Here is a 24,457-nt window from a genome sequence, read left to right on the forward strand (position 1 = left end):
AGCAGGTGGGTACTGCTGTTGCTGTTTCGTTCCGATTCTTCAGAGGGGATGGTTTTCCTGAGGCCACTGTTACAGAGAGCAGCTATCAGGCCATGAGCGTTTTGTCTCCTTCATTTCGTCCGTGACTGCTTCCCGGGGATGGCACACTGGAGAGTCCAGGTTGGTTTCTTAGTCACAAAAGACTTCCTGACTGTCACTGGGCTCATAGCTGATCAGTAGGGGGATGGCAGGGGCTGAGGGAACACTGCGTGAGCTGAAGGTAAAAGGGGTGCCTTCCATAGGACTTTCTGAACTTCAACCCATCCTGAAGTTTCCTGCCTGTCGAATTTTTTTTTCTTTCAACTACTCCCTATATGAGTTTGTAAATGACAATGCTGTTTAATAGTAAAAGACCCCTTTCCATTGTATATAAGCTGCCTTAAGTTGTGTATTCTTCTATCATTAATTCCATACAAAGTAATACATGATCACTGTTGGACAGTGAGGAAGTCCAACGAAACAGAACAACGAAATTGCTCATAATCGCCTCACCCAGAGATAATCACTCTGGGTATTTTGATGGATGTATTCCATTGACATAGGGCATGTGCATGATTTAAACATGCATTTGTTCAGGGAGTGCTTACTGAGCGTGTGCTGTATATTGGAAGGTCTTGGGGTGAATCAAGGATCAAAATATACAGATACTGTTTCTCCAGGGAGTATTTACTGCAGACAGAAGGGAAGAAAGAAAGAGTAGCAGAAATAGACCAGAATAAAATTCCATTGTATAGATAGACCAGTGTGTTTATTCATTCACCTATGGAAGAACATCTTGGTACCTTCCCATTTTTGGCGATTGTGAATGAAGCTTCTATAAACATTCGTGTGCAAGTTTTCATGTGGGCAAATGCCCAGGATTGTGATTGGGAGGTCATCTAGTAAGGCTGCTTGAGCTTTGTGAGAAACTGGCCAGCTGTTTGCCAGAGTGGCCCGGCCATTTTCCATTCCAGTACACCAGCCGTGAGTGAGTTCCCTGAATCCTCGTCAGCATTTGATGATTTGGAATTTTAGCTACTTGAATTGATAGGTAGTGGTGGCTTGTTGTTTTAATCAGATAATAGCAACGTCTTTCATATGCTTATTTTCCATCTGTATTTCTTCTTTGGGGAGGCGTCTGTTTACATCACCCCCTATTGGGTTGTTTGTTGTTGTTGTTATAAGAATTTCTATTAAAATGTGTATACAAGTCTTTTATCAGATGTTTTGCAGGTATTTTCTCCCAGTGGCCTGTAGCTTCATTTTCTTAGCAGTGCCTTCCACTGTTCAGACCAAGCTTTTAAGATGTTTATTAAGTCTGACTTGGCAATTTTAAATTTCATGGCTCGTGCGTTTGGTGTTGTACTTAAAACTCTCATGGCCAAGCCCAAGGTCTTGTAGGTTTTCTCTTATGGTGCCTTCTAGAACAGTGGTTCTCAACCTTTAGGTTGTGACCCATTTGGGGGGGGGGTTGAATGACCCTTTTCACAGGGGTTGTCCGATCCATAACAGTAGCAAAATGACAGTTATAAAGTAGCAATGAAAATAATTTTATGGTTGGGAGTCACCACAACATGAGAAACTGTATTAAAGGGTCATGGCATTAGGAAGGTTGAGAACCACTGTTGTAGAAGTTCAATGGTTCTGTGTTTTACATATATGAATGTGATCCATTTTGAGTTAGTGCTGAGGAAAGTGCAAGTGCTGTGTCTAACTGGTTCGTTGGCATGTGGATGCCCAATTGTAGGGGAACAACCCCAACCCAAACAGAAACCTCTTCACTGAATTGTCAAAGACCAATGGACTGCATTTGTGTGAGCTCTAGTTTTGGACTCAATGCTTTTCCATTGATTTCACCCACCCCCGGTCTGGGCTATCTCAATTACTGTAGTTTTATAGTAAGTCTTGAAGTCAGATGGTGTCTTTCTTCCTATTTTATTCTTCTTTAGTCCTGCTTGTTGGAGCCTGGGTGCCATAGTGGTTATACATTGGGCACCTTGGGAGAAAGCTGGGGCTTTCTACTCACACGAAATGGTAAGCTCAAAGGGACACTTCTGTCCAGTCCTACAGGGTTGCTGTGAGTCAGCTTCAATTTGATGGCTGTGTGTGTGTGAGTGTGTGTGTTACTGTGTGAGTGTGTGTGTGTGAGTGTGTGTGAGTGTGTGTGTGAGTGTGTGTGTGAGTGTGTGAGTATGTATGTGAGAGTGTGTGTGTGTGAGTGTGTGTGTGTGAGTGTGTGTGACTGTGTGTGAGTGTGTGAGTGAGTGTGTGTGTGAGTGTGTGTGTGTGAGTGTGTGTGTGAGTGTGTGTGTGAGTGTGTGTGAGTATGTATGTGAGAGTGTGTGTGTGAGTGTGTGTGTGAGTGTGTGAATGTGTGTGTGTGTGACTGTGTGTGAGTGTGTGTGAGTGTGTATGTATGTGAGAGTGTGTGTGTGTGTGTATGAGTGTGTGTGACTGTGTGTGTGTGACTGTGTGTGTGTGTGTGAGTGTGTATGTATGTGAGAGTGTGTGTGAGTGTGTATGTGAGAGTGTGTGTGTGTGTGAGTGTGTGTGTGAGTGTGTGTGTGAGTGTGTGTGAGTGTGTGTGAGTGTGTGTGTGTGAGTGTGTGTGAGTGTGTGTGTGAGTGTGTGAGTGTGAGTGAGTGTGACTGTGTGTGTGAGTGTGTGTGAGAGTGTGTGAGTGTGTGTGAGTGTGTGTGACTGTGTGAGAGTGTGTGAGTGAGTGTGTGTGAGTGTGTGTGAGTGTGTGAGTGTGTGTGACTGTGTGTGAGTGTGTGTGTGTATGAGTGTGTGTGTGTGAGTGTGTGTGTGTTTGTGTGTGTGTGTTTGTGTGTGACTGTGAGTGTGTGTGTGTGAGTGTGTGTGTGTGTGAGTGTCTGTGTGTGTGAGAGTGTCTGTGTGTGAGAGTGTGTGTGTGTGAGTGTGTGTGAGTGTGTGTGTGTGAGTGTGTGTGAGTGTGTGAGAGTGTGTGAGTGTGTGTGAGTGTGAGTGTGTGTGAGTGTGTGTGTGTGTTGGAATCGGCATCAACTCAATGGCAGGGTTTGTTTTTTTAGTACTGCATTGGCTCTTCTAGATCCTTTGTATCTTTCTATGTAAATTTTAGAATCAGTTTGTTGATATCTATAAAATAACATTCTGGAATTTTGTTAGGAATTATGTTGCAGCTGTAGAGATTAATTTGGAAGAATTGACATCTTAATTTTTTTGACATCTTAATATTTAACCTTATTCTGTGAATATGGAATATCTGTGAATATGGAACATCTCTTCATGTATTTAGATATCCTTTGGTTACTTTCAGAAGAATTTTCCCCACATAACTCTTGCAAATATTTTGTTACATTTATACTTCAGTGTTTAACCTTTTTTGGTATGAATGTATATGATGTTGTGTTTTGTTTTTTATTGTTATTAGTTTTTAATCATTTTATTGGGGGCTCTTACAATGCTTCTCAATCCATACGAACATCCGTTGTGTCAAGCACATTTGCGCATTTGTTGTCATCATCATTCTCAAAACATTTGCTTTCTACTTGAGCCCCTGGTATCAGCTCCTCATTTCCCCCCTCCCTCCCTGCTCCCCCCTCCCTCATGAACCCTTGATAATTTATAAATGATTATTATTTTGTCATATCTTAACACTGCCCAACATCTCCCTTCACCCAATTTTCTGTTGTTCATCCTCCAGAGAAGAGGTTATATGTAGATCCTTGTAATTGGTTCCCCCTTTCTACCTCACCTTCGCTCCACCCTTCCATTATCACCACTCTTGCCACTGGTCCTGTGGGGTTTATCTGTCCTGGATTCCCTGTGTTTCCAGTTCCTATTTGTACCAGTGTACATCCTCTAGCCAGGTTTGTAAGGTAGAATTGGGATGAGTGTCTAACCAGATTTGTAAGGTAGAATTGGGATCATGATAGTGGGATGGGGAGGCATTTAAGAACTAGAGAAAAGTTGTATGTTTCATTATTGCTATGCTGCACCCTGACTGGCTCATCTCCTCCTGTCGACCCTTCTGTAAGGGGATGTCCAGTTGCCCACAGATGGGCTTTGGGTCCCTCATCTGCATCCCCCCTCATTCACAATAATATATTTTCTTCTTTGATGCTTGATACCTGATCCCTTTGACACCTTGTGATCACACAGGCTGGTGTGCTTCCTCCATGTGGGCTTTGTTGCTTTTCAGCTAGATGGCCGCTTGTTTACCTTCAAGCCTTTAAGACCCCAGATGCTATATCTTTTGATAGCTGGGCACCATCAGCTTTCTTCACCACATTTGCTTATGCACCCGCTTTGTCTTCAGCAATTATGTTGGGAAGGTGAGCATCTTGGAATGCCAGTTTAATACAAAGTGTTCTTGCATTGAGGGAGCACTTGAGTGGAGGCCCAATGTCCATCTGCTACCTTAATACTAAACCTATAAATATATGCACATAAATCTATTTCCCCATAATCATAAATAAGTATATTTAAATATGTACATATCTGTATTTAGACCTTTATAAATGCCCTTTACCTCCTAGTTCTTTCCTCTATTTCCTTTTACTTTCCTTTTGTCCCACTATCATGCTCAGCCTTCATTTGGGTTTCAATATTTCCTCTCAGTTACATTACCCTTGCTCTAGCCCTACCAGGCCTCTTACAGCCTCCTTACCACAGATTTTGGATCACTTGTTACTCCCTTGCCCCTCAGTTTGTTAACATCACTTCCTTTCCCCCACCTCCCAACTTTCCCACCCCCCACCCCCTCTCCCCCCCTCCCTGCCCAGGAACTGTTGTTTTCTCTTCTGGATTGTTTATCCAGGTATTTTCCCTTCTTGATTGGCTCTCTTTTGGGGGGTTCAGACCACGCTGCTTCCCTCCATGTGACCCCCCAAATGTCCTCTGTCTCAGTTTTCTCCAGTAAGGGGACAGAGTGACACATGCTGTTGTCATTTGCCCCATCCCCTCTGTGTCCTGTTACCTCCCCGCAGGGACATTATCCTCTGAGCCTGGTGTGCCAGGGTGGTCCAGTCAGGCTCTCTCTCTTCCTCCCGCCAGGCCTGCCTCCATGTGGGCGTGGCATGCTGGCCCCTTTCCCCAACCTGTCGGTTCAGTTCTGCTTTCCGCTACACCCACTGTTTTGTTTTTATTTTCAGATTTCAGTTGTTCATTGCTGTACAAAAGCAATTGACTTTTGAATATTAACTTTGGATCTTGTGACCTTGCTATATAATTGCTTATTAGTTCCAGGATTTTTGTCTTGGTTCATTCTTCTGAACTTTCTACATAGACAGTTAGTTATATCATCAGTGAACAAAGACAAGTTTATTTAATTTCTTCTTGAAGTGTATCTTTATTTCTTTTCTAATTGTATTAGATAGAATTTCCAGTATAATGTTAAATAGAATGGTCAGAAGGGGACATCCTTATCTTATTCATGATCTTAGGGGGAAAGCATTGAGTTTCTCACCATTAAATATTCAAGTGTGTGTGTGTGTACATTCATGTATACACACACACACACATACAGTAGCTGTAGGCTTTTTTGTAAGTACACGTGCATCAAATTGAAGATGGGCCCCTCTTATTCCTAGTAGTTTTCTTAGCATTTTTAAAAATTCATGAATTGATGGTATTATAACCATTGATATGCTATTATCTTTAGCGTGTTTATATGTTAAACTATATTAGTTGATTTTTGAATATTGAGCAAGCCAAGTATATCAGAAGTAAGCCCCACTCTGGTGTGCAACTCTTTTTCTGCATAGTTGGATTTGATTTGCTAATATTAAAGGTTTTTACATCTAGGTTCGTGAGAATGATTAGTTTATAATTTTCCTTCTTGCAATGTCTTTTTCTGGTTTTAACAGCAGGGCATCATTGACCTCATGTAGAATGAATGAGGTGGGGCGTGCTTCTTACTCTTAATTTTTGGAAAACTGAGAAGAGTTAGTATTAATTCTTCTTTAAATATTGGATAGAGTCCACTAGTAAAACTGTCTGAATCTGGTGCTTTCTGTTTTAGAACATTATTATTGATTCAATTTGTTAAAAGGTAGAGGCCTATTCAGATAATTTATTTTTCCTCGGGTGACCTTTTGTAAATGGTGTCTTTCAAGGGATTGGTTAATTTTACCTAAGTTATCAAATTTATAGGTATATGGTTCATAATGTTCTTTTTTCTTCCCCAATAAAGTGATTTTTAATAGAAAGTTTTAAAAAAGAATATACCACTGATTCCCCTGCCACAGGACCAACCAGTATGAACTGTCCAACATAGAATGAGGGGGGGACAGGCTTTGCTACTATAATTATATTTCTACCCACTGAGCTCAGTCATGGTCTGTGAGCACCAATGATGACACTGTTCGGTACTGTTGAGGTGATGTCAGATCACAACAGCACCATGTGACAGATCCAACTATCCCAGAGAGTTGTCAAGGCTAGAATCTATGGGATTTGATCATCAGCTCTTTCTCCCGCAGAACGCTTGGGTGGGTTTGAACCACTAACCTTTTGGTTAGCAGCCAAGGTGTCTTAATCAGTGTGTTACTAGGGATCCTTATGATGGGATTTATCTTTACAGAAAAGGCTTTTCCACTCACTACATTCAAATTAGTCTTAGTATACACCTGTCAGTCACTCATGGTATACACCTATCCAACACAATTTAGAAGGTTTCATGAGCTAGAAAGCTTGAAAATTTCCACATTAAATGTGCTAGTTTTTTTTACTATCTATTTTGTGTAATACAAAATCAGAGGTAAATGGTCACTGATGGCATTACCATATTCACTGTATTCGTAAGAGTTCTTTGCTGGGCAAATGCTCCTGAGGGTGCCCACCTGCCACAGGGTGTCCCACAGTGACTCCATTCCTATCGGTTAGGAGCCCACAGATATTTAATGACGTCTGAGCTGCCGTGGTGGATATTTGTGCAGTCCCTGTCTTGACAGAGTGTTCCCCTCTGTGAGTTCACTTGTATGTAATGAGGTGTGGCTACCTGTGGAAGGGTCCACTGTCGCTGGTTCTACATATTTCTCTCTTGTGTGCAACCTCGTATGTTCCACAAGGCAGGGCGTGTGAGAGAACGCTATCCCGCACACATTGCGTCCACAAGGGCTCTCTCTGTGTGAGTTCTTTGGTGTGCCCTGAGCAGGCTGTAGTGTCGGCTTTTCCAGTCATCGCATGTGTGTGGTTTCGCTCCTGTGTGAGTTCTCCAACGTCTAATAAGACCTGACATCTGAGAACAAGATTTCCCACATTGGCCACATACAAAGGGGGTCTTTCCTGTGTGAAATCACTGACGAGCTATCTCTCCTTTATGAGTTTGTTGATGTACAAGGAAATTGCCCTTCTGAATGAAGCCTTTTCCACATTCACTGCATAAGGAGGCCTTCTGTCCTGTGTGAGTCTTCTGATGAACGATGGGCTGTGACTTTCTGGGGAAACCTTTCCCACATTCACTGCATCCATGGGGCTTTTTTCCTCGCTCATTTCTTGGATGTCTAATGAGCTCTGCCTTCCTGGGGAAGGCTTTGCCGCATTCAGTACATACCTAAGGTCTCTCTCCTCTGGTTCTCTGGTGTTTGGTTAACGTGAACTTTCTGGAGAATGCTGTCCCACATACACTGCACACGTGGGGTTCACTTCCTGTAAGAATCTTTTGGTGCTCACGAAGCTGAGATTCCTGACGAAGGCCTTCCTCCATTCATTGCATTTATGGGGTTTCTCTCCTCCGTGAGTTCTTTGATGTTCAGGGAGCTTGAACTTCTTGGGAAAAGTTTTTCCACATATACTGCATCCATGGGGTTTCTTTCCTGAATGGATGTTCTCATGTTCAGGAAGCTGAGACATCTTGAAGAGGCTTTTCCACATTCAGTACAGTTGTGAGTTTGCGCTGTTTGGTGAATTTGCTTAGGCTTCTGGAGATGTGACTTAGGGCTATGGCTTTTCTGTTTTTATAGAGTCTGATTTCAATTTGAGTTTGTTCATGATGAGCATGCAAAAGAAACTTCTCTACAGTAAAGTCAACAAGCTTCTTTATTTCACAACTTCTATTCTGGTTCACCAAACCTAAATAGGATTTCCAAGTTTTCCCATACAGATCAAACTTATCACTTGGCCTTCAAGGAGGATGACTTTAGTTCTCAAGAACAACATTTCCAAATGCATTGTGTTCCTAGCATGGGTCCATTATCTTTGGACATCTTCGGTCTTAGCCTTGCTTCTGCAGTTGATCATCAACTTTCTCAATTTCACGATGACTTAGGCTGTGGTTTTCATCTTTCGTTTTCCCTGGCTGTTCTCCTGCGAACTTGGAGAGCATGTCGCGTGTCTCAGCTTGAAACCCAATGGGCACCAGGTGGCAAAGGGCTCCAGCATCACATCCTGGTACAGGTCCTTCTGAGCAGGGTCTAGGGGCCGCCACTCCTAGGTGAACTCCACCGCCATGTCTTCCAGTGCCAATGATTCCCGCATGGACAGGTCCTCGGCTCTTGGTCCTTTTCTCCTGTCCTTGGGAAGTGCCAGAAACTGTGACCTCTGTCTTTAGTCTTTTCTAGATCTGCCTGAAATTTCTATTCCAATCTTATTCTTTGGTCAAGAATGTATCTAGAAAACGATGACATGCAAGCCCTGGATCTTCTTTATCCTTCCTTCTTTCACGTGACCTTGATGGCTCCTGGGACACCAGAGCCAGGACCTCCAGGATGGCCATGATCTCCACGGCCAGGTCCATGCAGAGAGCAGGAGGAGGAGGAGGGAGCAGAGAGCGTATCTCATAACATTTCTTGACTGACTTTTAATGTTCTGGAATCAGGAGTGAGGGCTACGTTTTCATTTCTGAATTATTTTTGTTTTTTCTCATTTCCCCCACTCTGGTTACCCTAGCACAGGGGTGCTCACACTTTTTCAGCATGCGAGCTACTTATAAAATGATCTACCAGTTACAAAAATGCAAAACATATTTATTTATTACATTTATTCATAAATGCATTGAGAATTCTTCATATGTACAATGTATGTTTGTGTACCTTGCATAACCGCATGAGTCCATATTGCACAACACAACACAATTAACTATGCACAAGTTTTGTCATTCCCTGAGTTTGCTCTGATGACTTGCACTGAATGGAATGAGCCAGGGATGCATAGTCCGGACGGTAGCTGCTGACAGCCAGCCTCAAGCACACTTCCAAATGATCATCAGTCATGGTGGAACGGGATTTGGATGTAACAATCTTTCTGTGGGAACAGGCTGACTCACGTTAATGAGTAGAGCTGAATAATGTAGTCAAGGAGGTAGCTCATGTTCTCATATGTGGGTACTTTCCCTCTGCAAGTAAGTTCCAGAACTGTTCATGCCTCTGGACTTGAGCTGAATGTCGGCTTGTAGTGTCGAAATCTGTATGAAAGTGATACGTTTTTGTCTTCTTGCTTGGTTCAGCTCCCCCACTCATTTTAATAGTCTTTCTCACGTTTAATTAAGGGGAAAAAAACCCAAAGTCTAAAAATTGGTAGTAACTTAGCTTGTCAGTTTTCCTGCAGTTAGCGCAGTTGTTTGCGCATGCGTTTGACACCTAAGATTGCACCTGATTGGCTGCGCTGTACACCAGTTAAGTGACCGGATTGATGGTAGGCTTATATCTATTTTTTTAATGCCATGTGATCTAACCACGCTACATTGCGATGATAGCGATTGATGTATTGAGCACCCGTGCCCTAGCAAGTTCATCAATTTTACTCATCTTTGTAGTAGACCAGCTTTTGGTTTAGTAACATTTCCTGTTTCCTGTTTTGGAAATTATTATTTCTGTTCATAATTTTATTGTTTTGTTCCGATTTTAGCACTTTATTTTTTCTTCTAGTTTTGAAGATGAAAATTTAGATTATTGATGTTATGACATATGCAGCCAATACTATAAAATTTCCTCTAAGAACAGGTTTTGCTGCATCTCCAAAGCTTTGATAAAGCAAGTTGAATTTTAATTTTCATTAGGTTAAATATTAAAATAATTCTTTTAAGATTTCCTTTTTTCACTGTGTATTACTTAGAAACATGTTTTTCAACCTCCAAATATTTTAGGGTTTCCTAGCTATTTAGTGATTTTTAGTTTAATTTCCTCATGGTCTGGAAGAATACTTTGTATGATTTCTATACTTTAGAACTTATGTTTTATGGCCCAGAATATATTCTCTTTTGATGAACATTCCATGTGAACTGGATAAGAATGCATGTTCTGTTACTATTGGATGAAGTGTTGTATAAATGTCAGTTAGATCCAGTTGATTGATGCTGCCAAGTTCAACTATATTCTTAACTGATTTTCTGCCTGCTGGTTCTATCAATTACTGGTTGAGAAGTGTTCAGTTCTTCAATTACAGCAGTGGATTTGTCTGTTTCTCCTCACAGTGTTTTCAGTTTTTGCCTCTTATATTTTGATGCTCTGTGGTTTAGGCAAATAACGCATTAGAGAATGATAGGTCTCATTGAAAACTGTCTACTTTATCATTAGTTAAAGCCCCATTTTACTCCTGTAATTTTTCTTTCTCTGAAGTTGGCTTTGTCTGAAATTAGTATCAGACAGTGTAAGATATGAAAAAATAATAATTTATAAACTATCAAGGGTTCATGTGGAAGAGGGCAGTGGGGGGAGCTGATACCAGGGGCTCAAGTAGAAAGCAAATGTTTTGAGAATGATGGTGGCAACAAATGTGCAAATGTGCCTGACACAGTGGATGTGTGTATGGACTGTGGTAAGAGCTGTCTGAGCCCCAGTAAAATGATTAACAGAAGCCCTCCTGTTAGCACGGTGTGCTTTTCTTTCTTCCTTTTCTTCTAGTGCCTGTTAGTTAGCGTATTGAGGCCATTCACTTGTAAAGTGATTTTATTTTACCTTCACTTATTCTTTCCCTAAGGTTCTTCCTTTTCTTTATGTAGATCCAAGTTTACCACTCATATCCTTTTTCCTTCTTTCTCAATAACTTATTTTAAAATTTATTAACATTAAGGCAGATTTTATTGGAAACAACGTCCATCAGTCTTTGTCTAAAAGTCTTTCTTTTTCCTTTGCTTTTGAGGAATAATTTCACTTGGGATTCACTTCTTGAGTTGGTGTTTTTTCCCCCCGCTCATGCATAATAAATATTTCACTCCACTCTTCTTTATTGCTTGATGTTTGAGAAGTAGGCCAATTTAACTTTTTCCCTGTTTCTCTACAGGTAAGGTGTTTGCTATTATTATTATTATTTCTTCCCCCTTCTGTTTCCTTTCAAGACTTTCTCTTTGATTTTATGAAGTTTGAATATTGCGCTAGGATAAGTCAAAAAGTATGGCTACATCAAGATGATCACTTCATCCCAGCATTATAGCGGTTTCCAAAATATACCTCAAAAGACAACAAATGCTGGCGAGTGTGTGGAGACACCGGGGCGCTCACTCACCGCTGGCAGGACTGTAAAAGGGGCAGCCATTGTGGAGAGTGGTGGAACACTTCCTCAGAAAGGTGCAGATGAACCAACCCGGTGCCCGCACTCCCTCTACTTGGCATGCACACTTGGTGTAGAGCCTAGAGAAAAAGGAGCTGCCCACGGACGTAAATGCCGCCCGCGCTCCTTGCAGCGCGCTTTACAGCAGCATGAAGATGAGACACCCAAACGGCCCGCTGTGGGGGATCGGGTCATTGGCTCAGGTACCTACACACAATGGAACATAAAGCAACACTGAAGAATAACCACACGTTTGTGAAACAGCTCCTCGCACGAATGAACCTGGAGGACTTATCCTGACGGCATTCGTCTGTCACAAAGGGAAAAATATTGCATGACATATCTATCATTTAAAAAAATGAAAAGGTGTTCACACTAAAAGAAACATTCTTTGGTGGTTACCTGGATGGAAGGGGAGGTCACTGGGCAGACGGGTGTCCACTGGGTTGAAGGGGAAGACAATGCGCAATAAAGGGAGGCTGGCAAAGATGGTGGAGGCAGAAGACACCACGATGTCTGTAGGAGTTAAAGTCACCAGGCAAATACTGTGATGTGCACAATTGTGCCATGGGTGGGGGGAGGTAGAGGGGGGAGGGAGAGGGCATGGGGGTGGAGATCTTTCTGTAGATGCTCGGGTAGACAAGCAGACTGAATGCGTGGGGGAGGGAGAGTGGGAATCTGTTCACAGATGTATAGGTCTGACCGGATACTTATTCATATATGTGCAGTTACCTTTGCTGCAAATATATTAGTCAATGTGGTGAAGCAAAGTTAGGCGGCGTTCTTAGACATATCCAGATTCCTTGAGGGAAAGTGTGAACGGGCCTGGGAGAAATCAGGAGTACAGTCTTGGGGAACAAATACCAAGGTCTATTTGACGTAACAGGACGCAGAGACCGCATTCTACACCCTTCTTGGGTCAGCAGCGACTGTGGTATTAAAGGCTTGTGAACAGCCCCCAGGGCTTCTTGGTTCCTCCTGTCCAGACGAATGATGAAACTCAGAAGGCCTAGGGAAACCGGCTAGTGGACTAATGAGTCTCAGTCTCCTCAACCTTCCGAGCACAGCAAGATGGTGCCCGGCTCCCAGGACCAACTGCTCTGAGAAGGGCCCCATTGGAAGGCCCTGGAGAGGAAACAGAATAAAAATCATAAAGGGGAGACCAGGCTGACTGGCCAGATCTAGACAGGCAGGGCCCCGAGACTATGGCGACACTTCAGGTCTGGTAATGACCACCACTACCCCCCTATGGTAGAATCATCTCCCATTCACGATCAAAAGGGCAGCACTTACCAAGGACAGAGGGCAGAGGGTGGAGGAATGGAACAGGAACCCCGGGAGCACATGGAATAGGTGATCGCATCTGGAGGGACTTGCACTGAATGAGTTGGAACAAAATGTGTATGAATGATTGAAGATGAAACTGATGATCTGCTCTGTGACCCTTCACCCGATTCACCAAATTTAAATAAAATATTGCTACAAAATTATGGAAACCTTTACTAAACAAAAATGTCAAAATATACAAAGCTATTGTTTCTAGGCAAATCGATCTAGGTCTTACGCTTCTGAAGGTGGTGTTTACATGTCTCCAACCCTTTCCTAAGGAATTCTAAAAAAAAAAACCTTAGAAAACCCTAAACAACTAACACCCCCCCCAAAAAAACCCCAATTCCCTGCCCCCATGTGGATTCAGACTCATAGGGAGCCCTGTGGGTCTCTGAAGCTGTCACTCTAAGAGCAAAGAGCCTACTCTCCTGCAGGACGCGTACACTTTTTTATTTATCTAAAACCTCTCTTAGATTTACCTCAGGTTAAAGCGGCAGTTTGGGCACCCTTGAGGGACTAAACTTGTCTGCCTCTTCAGCGTTTTATGGATTTGGGAATGAAAATAAGTCTCTGAGGGCAAGGTCAGGGCTGGAGAAGCCCTAGTGAAATCCTTCCAGGCCAACCCTCAAAGAATGAACAGGTGCATCACCCCGATGGAGAACAGTTCTGTGCCACTGTCCTGGCTATTTCCCCAACCATTCGGTTTTGAGTTTTCTTAACGGGCTGCCTACTACAGGGTCAGCGTGAAACCACCGGCGCTGCGGGAACAGCTGTGTGAAAGTTAAAGCCCTGGCATCCCTGCCCTGTACGGCTGGCTCTGAGCCAGAATCGACTCTGGCAGTGAGTTTCCCTAAGAGCCCCATGATGGTCCCGTGCTTTTTGAGAATATCTCCCCCGATTGGAGTCCTCCAGGTACGCATGAGCACCTTCTGAACTGGTTCTGAGCTGCCTTAAAGTGAACTGGCCCGGCAGATCCTCTGGGAAGCCACTGTCTTGATAGGGCCTTTGCTCTGAAGGCACCCTAAGGAGACAGAAACAAGGGTATTTGTCTGCAGCCACCCACTCATCACGAGACTTGTTTAAACACACTCTGTTTGAAGTAAATTCTTGCATATATGAATGAGAACCCTACTCTTTTGACTTAGCATGCACGCGCACTGTACTTTTGGTGGAAACAGGAGTACTAGGTGGGGCAGATGCTTAGCGTGCCTGACTGCTAACTGAAAGGTTGCAGGTGTGAGTCCAGAGGTACCTTCCAGAGGCCTGGGGTTCTAGTTCTACAACTTTGCCTTCGAAACCCTAGGGATCCAGTGGTACTTGGGCACGTATGGGCTTGCCTGAAGCTGGGCTTGATGGCACATGCTAGGGTGGGACATGTGGATGGCCCTTGCCCTCACTAAGGCACATGCCAGGCTTTGTGAAGCAGTTTCTGTTGAAGGCAGTTCTTTGGTCTGGAGAATGGAAGGCTCAGTGTGATGTTCCCTTTCGGTGTGTGGGAAAGTTACTGTTCTTCCTTAACTGTAGCAAGAGGGGATTTCTCTCTGTTCTGTGATGTTTGCCTTGAGAACCTGTTGGAGTTCTGGGAGTTCTCCCCAGACTGAGCCCCCAGGAGTTCGTACGGTTCAAGTTGGTCCGCATGCAGCCTCTAGAGCAGGGGTCCTCAAATTTTTTAAACGGGGCCAGTTCACTGTCCCTCAGACCACTGTCCATCAACCGGACTATAGTTTAAAAAAACACTATAAACAAATTCGTATGCACTCTGCACATATCTTATTTTAAAGTTAAAAAAAACGGGGCAAAAACACCCACCGGACAGGATCAATGTCCTCGGTGGGATGCATGTGGTCTGCAGGCCATACTTTGAGGACCCCTGCTCTAGACGCTGTGTGACTGTCCCCAGCAGTTACCAGTGTCAGCTGCTCCTAGTCCGCTCCCAGGAAGCCATGTCCTGGGCTCACTTGCTCTTCACTTGTATCGCACTGTTTTGCCCACTGACCGCAGCTTCCTTGTGGTGGATCTAAGAAAAGTTGATTTGGGGTTTATTCAGGTGTGTGTGTGTGTGTGTGTGTGTGTGTGTCCCCAGTGGTTTTTGATGGACTGCTTGTTCGTGACTGTTGTAAGTGGGTTCGATGCCCTTTATTGGGATTTATTCAGGTGTGTGTGTGTGTGTGTGTGTGTGTGTGTCCCAGTGGTTTTTGATGGACTGTTTGTTCGTGACTGTTTTAAGAGGGTTTGCTGCCCTTTATTGGCCAGAGGACAGGGTCACAGCCAGGACTGGACCTGTGATAATGCCATTCCCCCTATCCTCCATTCTGGCTAGCCTGACCAGAAACATCACCTACCAGGTTTGGTCACTTCCTGCCTCTCATGGTGGACACATAATAGGCAGGCAAAGCTAGTCATTGAGTCTGGGTCAGATGCTGCCTCTGATCTCTGGCCTCAATTTCCCCAGCTCTATGGTGAGCAGCGGGCAGAAGCTCTTGCTGGACTGTGCTCAGGGGACAGTCAAACAGCCCTTTCCTTTACGCACCCCCAGAGTGAAGAGTGTGATTTTGTGCTGTGTGTGTTTTCTGGCAGTACATCCAGATGCCAGTCTGTCTTCCTTGTTGCTGGTCAATGATCATGGGCCACCCGATGCAAACAGTGGAAGCGCAGTCACAGGGCGTGGAGTGAAGAAGCAGATACTCCAGGGTGTTTATCTTGGGTTTGGCTGTTCGCGACGAAAGGATTTGTGAAAAGTGTTTGCTCGGACTCCAGACCTGCTTCAGGGGACTGGGGAGCGAGGGGCTCCCAGGGTGTGTAATAAATGCTGAGTGGCCTTCATCTCACTCATCCAGAGATACACACTCTGCATGTTCGCAGCTCAGAGCTTGGGGTGGGGAGGGTGCCTGTCTTTTGGCAAACCAAAACTCAGCAGCGGGGGGGTGGGGTGGGGAGGAGGGAGGAATGAAAAAATATATTTAGAGTTAGTTTTTGTGTAGTTTTCTGGGGACGCAGTGCCATTTCAGTCACATGGGGGCAGGGATGGCATTGTGCATGCTTCATTTGCTCATAAACATAGTGCACAAGGTTTAACCATTTGAAACTAGAGTTCAAATATGATCCCAATCTAATACTTGAATTCCTTTAGAAATTTTAAAAATTTCAAGCATGCATTCCTGTTGCTGGTGGACTTCTTCACTGACTCAAAGGTCTCCTGTGTGCGTATGTGCTTATTTACTTAAAACCTCAGGTCACAGGAAGCAGTGATTGTTCTTGAATGGACAAGAAATGGCGAGCATCTTAGTAAAATCCACTCAGGGTTCAAGTCCCATCATTCCGGGTGAGCACGCCAGCCCATGGCATGGTGTCTCGCCAAGAGGAAGCGCTTCGTTCGTTCATGTTTGTTGAGTGAGTGAGCGAGCGAGCGAGTAGTTGCTGTAACTCGCCCCCCTCTCCCACTGCGGTCTGATCAGAACACACCCAGGAGCACAGGAGACCTCAGATCTATGATGTTCCGCTGGTGGTGCTGTGGACACAGTGGTGACTGGACCGACACTCTTCTGGACTCCAGACTGCTGACGATCAACAGGATCAAAACGTTCAAACACCATATTTCTGCTGCTGGGAGTTTAGCATGAGATGGGGGAGGAGTCCCTGGGAGGTGCAAATGGCTAAAATGTTCAGCAAGACCCCAAAAGTTGAAGGTTACAGCCCACCGAGAGGTTGCGCTTCAGAAGAAAACCAACCATCGGAAACCCCGTGACACGGAGTTCTACTGATACACATGGGTGGCCACTAGTTAGAGTTGATTTGCTGGCAATTGTTTTTCCTCCCTTTGGGAAAGGGTACCCAAATCAAGCTTGCTGCTGAGTTGATTCCAACTCACAGTGACCCTACAGAACAGCAGAATTGAACTTCCCCCATAGGGCTTCCATGGCTGTCCATCTTTAGAGAAGCAGGCTGCCACATCTTTCTCTCGTGGAGCAGTTGGTGGGTGTGAATCACTGGGAAGACCGTAATAACAGGTCAATGTGTATTCATGATTCCCCCGGAATCACAATTGTAGAAATGTGGAATTTTATGTTCATTGGGACAGTCCTGGGGAAAATGATTGGGTTTAGAAAGAGTGGGCAGAAAGTTGTTGGGAGAGGCCCCAGCAGTCACTCATTTGTATGGATCTTGTAGTGTGAGTAAGGACGGGGAGCTGCTGAGAGGGGCAGTGAGCAGAAGTGAGGAATGAATTCTGGGCACCTGGGAGGGAGTCACCGTTAGTCATTAATGAACAGGTAACACCTAGCACCAACTGCGTGCTCAGCAAAGACAAGCAGGATGGTCCTTGCCGGATGGTCCTCAGGGACTAGAGGTAAGTCAGGAGGTGTTCAGTATGGGAGCACAGAGGAGCAGTGCTACCTCCACTGTGGCTGGATGGGCAAAGTCCGGGCAAAGTGGAAAGAGAGGAGGCAGCCAAATTTGTGGGGCAATCAGGCCATGGAGGCTCTTGCAGGCCACAGTGAAAATATTGGAGGAATTTGGATTTTATAACGTGCTATGTAGGGGTGCTGGCTCTATTTGAATTACATTTTATAAAGAGTGAGTTAAAAATTATGACTTGAAGGTAAACAAGAGGCCATCTAGTTCAGAAGCAACAAAGCCCACATGGAAGAAGCACATGGGCCTTTGTGATCATGAGAGGTCAAAGGGACCAGGTATCAGACATCAAAGAACAAAATAATCATACCACTGTGTGCTCACCTTCCTGATACTATCTCTGAAGATATATGGGTGCATAAGCAAAAGTGGTGAAGAAAGCTGATGGTGTCCAGCTATCAAAAGATATAGCGTCTGGGGTCTTAAAGGCTTGAAGGGAAACAAGGGGCCACCTAGCTGAGAAGCAACAAAGCTCACATGGAAGAAGCACACCAGCCAGTGTGATCATGAGGTGTCAGTGGGATCAGGTATCAGGCATCAAAGAACAAAAAATCAAATCATTGTGAATGAAGGGGAATGCGGAGTAGGGACCCAAAGCCCATCTGTGCGCAACTGGACATCTCCTTACAGAAGGGTTATGGGGAGGAGACGAGCCAGTCAGGGTACAGTGTAGCAACAATGAAACATACAACTTTCCTCTAGCTCCTAAATGCTTCCTCTACCCCACCCCCACCCCACTATCATGATCCCACTTCTACCTTAGAGACCTGGCTAGACCAGAGGATGTACACTGGTACAGATAGTAACTGGAAACACAGGGAACCCAGGACAGATGTTCCCTTCAGGACCAGTGCTGAAAGTGGTGATACTGGGAGGGTGGAGGGAAGGTGGGGTGTAAAGGGGGAACCGATTACAAGGGATCTACAGATAACCTCCTCCCTGGGGGATGGACAACAGAAAAGTGGATGAAGGGAGATGTCATACAGTGTAAGATATGACAAGGTAATAATTTATAAATTATCAAGGGTTCATGAGGGAAGGGGGAGCGGGGAAGAAGGGGGGGAAATGAGCTGATACCAAGGGCTCAAGCAGAGTGATGATGGCAACAAATGTGCAAATGTTCTAGACACAATGGATGTATGTATGGGTTGTGATAAAAGTTGTACGAACCCCCATTAAAATGATTTTTTTAATTACCTAAAATTTACTGTTGTCCACAATTTAAGGTGTGCAGGTCAGTGGCTTTTAATAATTTCACAATGTTGTACATTCATAACAATTTATGTAGTTCTGGATCTCTTTTTGTCACCACCAGTGGAAGCCCTATGCCCATTTGACAGTAACTCCTCACAGCAACCCCCTAACCTGCTCTCTGTCTCTATGGATTTGCCTGTTCTAGACATTTCATGCTATGGGAGGAATGCTAGCGTGGGTGACCTTTTGTGCCCGACTCTGGTTCAGGTTCATCCGTGCCTTGCACGTAGAAGGACTTCCTTCCTGGGTAGGACGGAGTGCTGCTTCATGACGGGGTGCACCACATTTTGTACAGCCATTCATCGATGAGCATTTGGGTTGTTTGCACTGTTTGGGGTTTTCAGGAACAGTGGATGCTGTTATGAACATTTGTTTACAAGCTTTTGCTTGGATGTCTGTTTTTTTTAGTATAAGGGCTTTCAATGGGTTTGTGCAAAAATAAAATGAAAAGATAATGGAACTTTCCCACAGACTTTTTGAAAACTTATATCTAGGAGTAGAATTAACATACCAAACAATGATTCTAGCTTTACCTTTTTGAAGGCCTTCCAGACTACCCGGTGGTTTCCCCAGTGGCCGCACTGTCACGGTGAGAGCAGCCATGGGGGAGAGCTCCGGCTCCACACCCTTGCCGACCTTCGTTGTTCTTCCTTTGTTTGATTCTAGCCGCTGTGCTCTGTGCCCCAGAATGGATTTCTAGTCTTAGTGACCCAACAGGCTAGCAGAATTGCCCCACAGGGCCACTGTGGGGTTCTAACTGGAGACTGTGGTTAGTGACTGAGTGCTTCACCATTGTGCCACCAGGACTTCTTCACACGGACATCGTAGAGGCTAGGACATGGCATTTCATGGTGAGGTTGATGTACATTTCTCTGATAACTCATGGTGATGCGCTTATTTGCCATTCGGTGTATCTTCTTTGAAGAAATGGCTGTTTTTGTTGCTTTGTCCATTTTCTGGTTGGATACTTGTTGAAGAATGATCAGAGTTCTCTATTCTGGGTACTAGACCCTTATCGGAATATGCTTTGTAAATATTTCCCACGATGCTTTGGATTTTTTTTTACTACTTTATAGTGTCCTTTCTGATTTGTATTTTAAAAGCCTCCCTCGTGAGCCATGAGTAAAGGAAAGACTTAGCTTGGGACATTGCCTGGGAGGAGAGGGAGGAGACTGGGAGATAGAGCAGAGAGATTAGATGTGGATGAGCTTTGATGTTGGCGCCAATACAACTGCTGGTGTATTAAATGTGAACAGTGGACAGAGGGGAATCCTGGGTGATTACAGCATAGATGTTTGGCAGGGCCCTCATTAGATGGAGTGAGACTTGGGGAAGAGCAGGATTAGTGGGATGGCAGTGGGAAATGGGAAGCCGTAATTTAGACCTGCTAAGTGTAAGATGTTTCTGAGATAGCACGGGCTGATGCTCAGTAAGCAGGTGGATGTAAAAGTCTGGAGCTCAGGAGACCAGTGGCCTGGGCTGTGACTATGAAATGGATGAGTCATCCTCCTGTAGATGCCATTGAAAGCTGTGGGGCTTGAGGAGCTCACCGAGGGAGTGAGTACAGGTGGAGAGGAGTCCCAGGCTGAGCCTCGGACTCGGGGGAGCAGAAGACACTGAAGGGAGTGAGTGGCCCTAGAGGGGAGAGGAAAATCAAGATCTGTAGTATCGTCAAAGCCAAGAAAAGAACGTGCTTCCAGAAGGACTTATCAACCTTGTTAGCTACGATGAGGACAGAGTAATTTATGTTTGTGCTTTAGAACCATGGGGTCCTTGACGAGAATGATTTCAATGGCGTTCTGGGGGTGAAAGCCTAATTAGAGTGCAGTAGAATCAAAAGAAGAGGAGTTGAGGCAGAACTGTGGAGAGAGATAACTCGTGGCCAGGCGCCCTGAGACAGCAGAGTTGGGTGGAGGGAAACATGGGTTCTGGTACTGAGCTAGCGTCCCAGTTCTATTGCTGTGGGGGCAAACTGGCAGGGGGAGACCGGTGTGGTCGGGGGTGGAGGGGAAATGGCCGTGGCAGTGACACTGAGGTGGAAGAAGAAGAGAGGAGGGGTTGGGTGGGTGAGAGCCTCACAGCTGGCCCAGTGTAGCAAGTGGGGAGAGAGGCTCTGTCGCCGGAGGATGGAGGTAGTCACTTAGATTGGATGGTGAGAAGAGAGCTCCTTTTCATCCCATTGCTTTTGTTTTCTCTTTGAGGTTTGTGGAGAAAGGAAACGCCCAGAAGACTCATGCAGGAGAGCTGGAGAGAGGGTCTAGGAGGGTAATTGTTGGCTGTACGAAGGGCCTGCTTGAGGTTGGTGGTCGCACATTTAAATAAGACCGTCCTGTGGTCCTGTGTTTCTCCTCAGCCATATCCACTTGCTCGGTTGCAGGCGTGGCATAGACATGGAGATGCCTTGGGGCTTTGCCCGGGCGTAGCTCGAGAGTGAAGTGGCTGGAAAATGGAAATGATTCTGCCAAGGGGAAGTTTTATTACGGGTCCTGGTTTCCCGTGGGGAAGGATGGTACCGGTGTGAAGGGGATGGAATGGGGGAAAGGACTCTGAGGGTAGTGCGTGGAGTGTCTTGGTGGGTTCAGGAGGAGTGGAGGGGCTGGGAGTCTGAGGACGGGAGGCTTCAAGCCGAGATTGTGGGGTTGGCGGTGTCCTTGGGGAGAACAAAGTCTGAGTTGTGTCAATGGGAGTGTGTTGAGGGTGGTCATGGGGGGAGGGGAGAAGACCTAGAACTGTGGTTCTCAACCTGTGGGTCTCGACCCCTTTCCGGGGTCAAACGACCCTTTCACAGGGGTCGCCCGATTCATAACAGTAGCAAAATGACAGTGATGAAGTAGCAATGACACTAATTTTATGGCTGGAGTGTCACCACAACATGAGGAACTATGAAAGGGTTGCAGTATGAGGAAGGTTGAGAACCACTGCCTCGGGAGAAGGGAGATTAAAGCGTGGGCTGCCCAGAGTCCCACGAGTTGTCTTGCTAAGACCGCAGACAGAAGCAGTGGTGAGTCCGGGGCCAAACTCATGCACCTGGCTGCGTGTAGCTGGCGCCACAGGAGGGCCGGTGGAAAGTTGCCTGGGCTGTGTGTCTGGCTGTGTGCTTGAGGTGCTGCTGTTGTGAAGGAGGGTGGAAGGTAAATGCTGGGAACTGGCTCCGTGTGGGGAGGCGGACACCTGCAGACAGGGTGAGCCCACAGCAGCCCTTACCTCGACTTTTCCACCCTGTGGCCCTAGACTTGCGCAGAGGACTCTTCCTTACTTGACAAATGAGGACCATACCTGTGCCCATCTTGTCGGGTCACGCCCAGGGCTCGACTCATGCTAAGTGCCAAAGCTTGGTGGCTCTTCACTCCAGTGAAGAGTTGCAGTTGGGAAACCTGCAGGGGCAGTTGTACTCTGCCTTGTGGAGTTGCGGGGAGTCATATAGACTGGGCGGCAGTGACATTTGTGTGCCCGTTTGCTATGGCGGTTTGTTGAAGGAGCCATAGCAGGATGGGGAGGAGAATTTGGCTCATAAAGGTGGTCATGTCAGAATCCCACACAAGGCTGCTTTGCCTCTGGACTCGGAGCCTGGCTGGATAAAAGGCCCCAAGGACCATTGTGGCACAGGGATGGGAGGCAGGCAGGGGTGAGGGTGGCCAGGCTAGAGGATGCTCTGCTGGTGTGGGCTACAGAGCCTTGCCTGGCAGGAAGCTGCTTTGTGGCTCAGGCGCCGGGTGTCGAGACTTACCACGGGTACTCTGACAACTAGTGGTGACCTCTCCGGCTAGTGCCCCTGCAGAAGCAATGGGCCTTTCCTCTCAGAATACACTTGGCCGACCTTGTCAAGGTGAGGGGCAGGCCTGGTGCTCTGAGACCAACTTCCCCACAAGCTATCCTGCCACCAAATCGGTTCTGACTTGAGACGCTGTGCAGAGTAGGACTGTGTTTCAGTAGGGTGTTTGTGGCTGCCACGGTTAGGAAGTAGGTTGCCAGACTTGTGTTTTGTTTTTTTCCTTAGGTACTTCTAGGTCAGTGGTTCTCAACTTTCCTCATGCCATGACCCTTTAATACAGTTCCTCATGTTGTGGTGACTCCCCGCAGACATAACATTATTTTCGTTGGTCCTTCATCACTGTAATTTTGCTACTGTTATGAATCGGGTGACCCCTGTGAAAGGGTCATTTGACCCCCAAAGGGGTCTCGACCCCCAGGTTGAGAACCGCTCCTCTAGGTGGTTTGAACCAGCAACCTTTGAGTTAGTGACTCAGCATGCAGCCATTTCCACCATCCAGAAGCTCCTAAGCTGCACTGGGATGCTCACTGCCTGGTCCTGGTCCCCGGCCTGTGCCCAGAGTGTGTCCTTGCAGAGGTAGAAAGAAGGAGCCCCCTGCCCCACACTGGAGTTGGACGCCTTCACTTGGAGCCTCCACCTGCCACCCAGGCTGTGTCCCCTGAGCAAGCATTCCTCTCTGGGCCTCCTCCATCATTGGCTGCATTATTAATTGTGGCGACCACTTAATTCTGCGAGCCACAGGCTCTGCGAGGACAGGTGCCCGGACATCAGGATGCTCGTGGCTGTAGCTCACTCTGTAGCAACATCTGTGGAATGAGTCTTGACATTCTTGGCATCTTGCCTGTGCCTCCATGGCCTGACTCTGAGGCTCTGCCTACTTAACCCTCAGCAGATCAGACCTGCCCCTCCATAGTCTTTGGACTGGTAGGTGTTTTCTCCAAGGGCGGGGGTGGCCGTCTTCAGTCTGAGAACACAGGCTTTTCAGGGAAGCTGCTCTCACGGAGCCTGCTTCTGAAGGCAGTGGGTTGGCTTCCAGTGCTGCCTGACAAACTCTATTACCGTGGACAACTTCCAGTGTGCAAGCGCCGCCATCTCAGCTTGAGAATGGGAACTGTGAACCCACTGCCATGGAGTCTGCTTTGACTCAGACCAGCCTGGCTGGACGGAGTCAACTCTGTACATACTTACCTCTCTTTGAAAGAACCACCACCTCAAAACAAAACGAAAAACAGAACATGCACACAGCGTGCAGCAAGTGCCTACGGTGTCCATCAAAGGAGGGCAGAGTATTTTTATGAGTATCGTAAGTCTCCTTAGAAACTACTCTTTTTTAACCAGTGGGCTACCATGAAGCCCATTGTATTAAAGCTTTGAATTAAATACAAGCAGCCCTTCAGTGAGAAGCTTCTGACCCTTCAACATTATGCCAAGCCATCCTCACTTTGAAAGGCTCTCTGGTGGTGGTGTGGGTACGCGTTGGGCCAGCAGTTCGAAACAGCCAGCAGCTCAGCAGGACGAAGACTGGGTTCCCCACTCCTGTCAACATTGACCGGCTCAGAAACCCCCAGGGGGTGCTCTGAGTCAGCACTGACTTGATGGCAGTGAGTTTGAGCTTTTTGAGTTTTGAAAGGATCTTGAACCAGTCCTTTCATCAGAACAAATTCTTCTTGCTGCACCTGTAGCTTTGATGATTGGAAAGACTTTTCTTGCCCCAGAGGAAGGCTAGACAAAGCCACACACCTGTGCTCTGTTGCCTCGGTGACCTAAAACCCGTGCCTGTGAGGACTCTTGTGCCGCTGATGCACAAAGCTTTGGGGCTTTCACTGGCCCTCTGCTGGAGCAAGGAGAGCCCGCCCATCCTAGCACTGAGTGGGATCTGTAACTCTCTGGGCGTCAACTCACCTGTTTATCTTAATAACCGCCCCGCCCAAGCGCAAGTCCAAGCAAGTGTTGTGAAGCGTCCATGAGGAAAGGATCATGACGGAGAACGGAGTGGAAATAATAAAGCTGGGTGAGTGGTGTGAACCTGTCGGTCCCCGGGACACCATTGCTACAGGGGTCACCTATGGGAACAGTCTTCAAGGGTAAAGTGAGAATAACGGAGCGGGTGAAAGGCTCCACATTCTTGCCCTGTTTATTACTAAGTAGCGGTGACATAGCGAATGAGGTGGAAAGGTTAGAAGGTCAAAATCAGTGCAGTCT

At 46.0% G+C, this 24,457-nt stretch overlaps 1 protein-coding gene and 1 pseudogene across 4 annotated transcripts in view; one reads left to right on the forward strand and one right to left on the reverse strand.

Annotated features, from left to right (window-relative positions):
• ZNF618 (zinc finger protein 618) overlaps positions 1-24,457 on the forward strand; it is a 192,071-nt gene that overhangs the window by 48,597 nt on the left and 119,017 nt on the right. The window lies entirely within an intron of this gene.
• Positions 6,734-8,719, reverse strand: LOC142460184 (uncharacterized; annotated as a pseudogene).

This window comes from Tenrec ecaudatus, chromosome 10 (assembly GCF_050624435.1).
Source record: "Tenrec ecaudatus isolate mTenEca1 chromosome 10, mTenEca1.hap1, whole genome shotgun sequence".
NCBI classification, from domain to species: domain Eukaryota; kingdom Metazoa; phylum Chordata; class Mammalia; order Afrosoricida; family Tenrecidae; genus Tenrec; species Tenrec ecaudatus.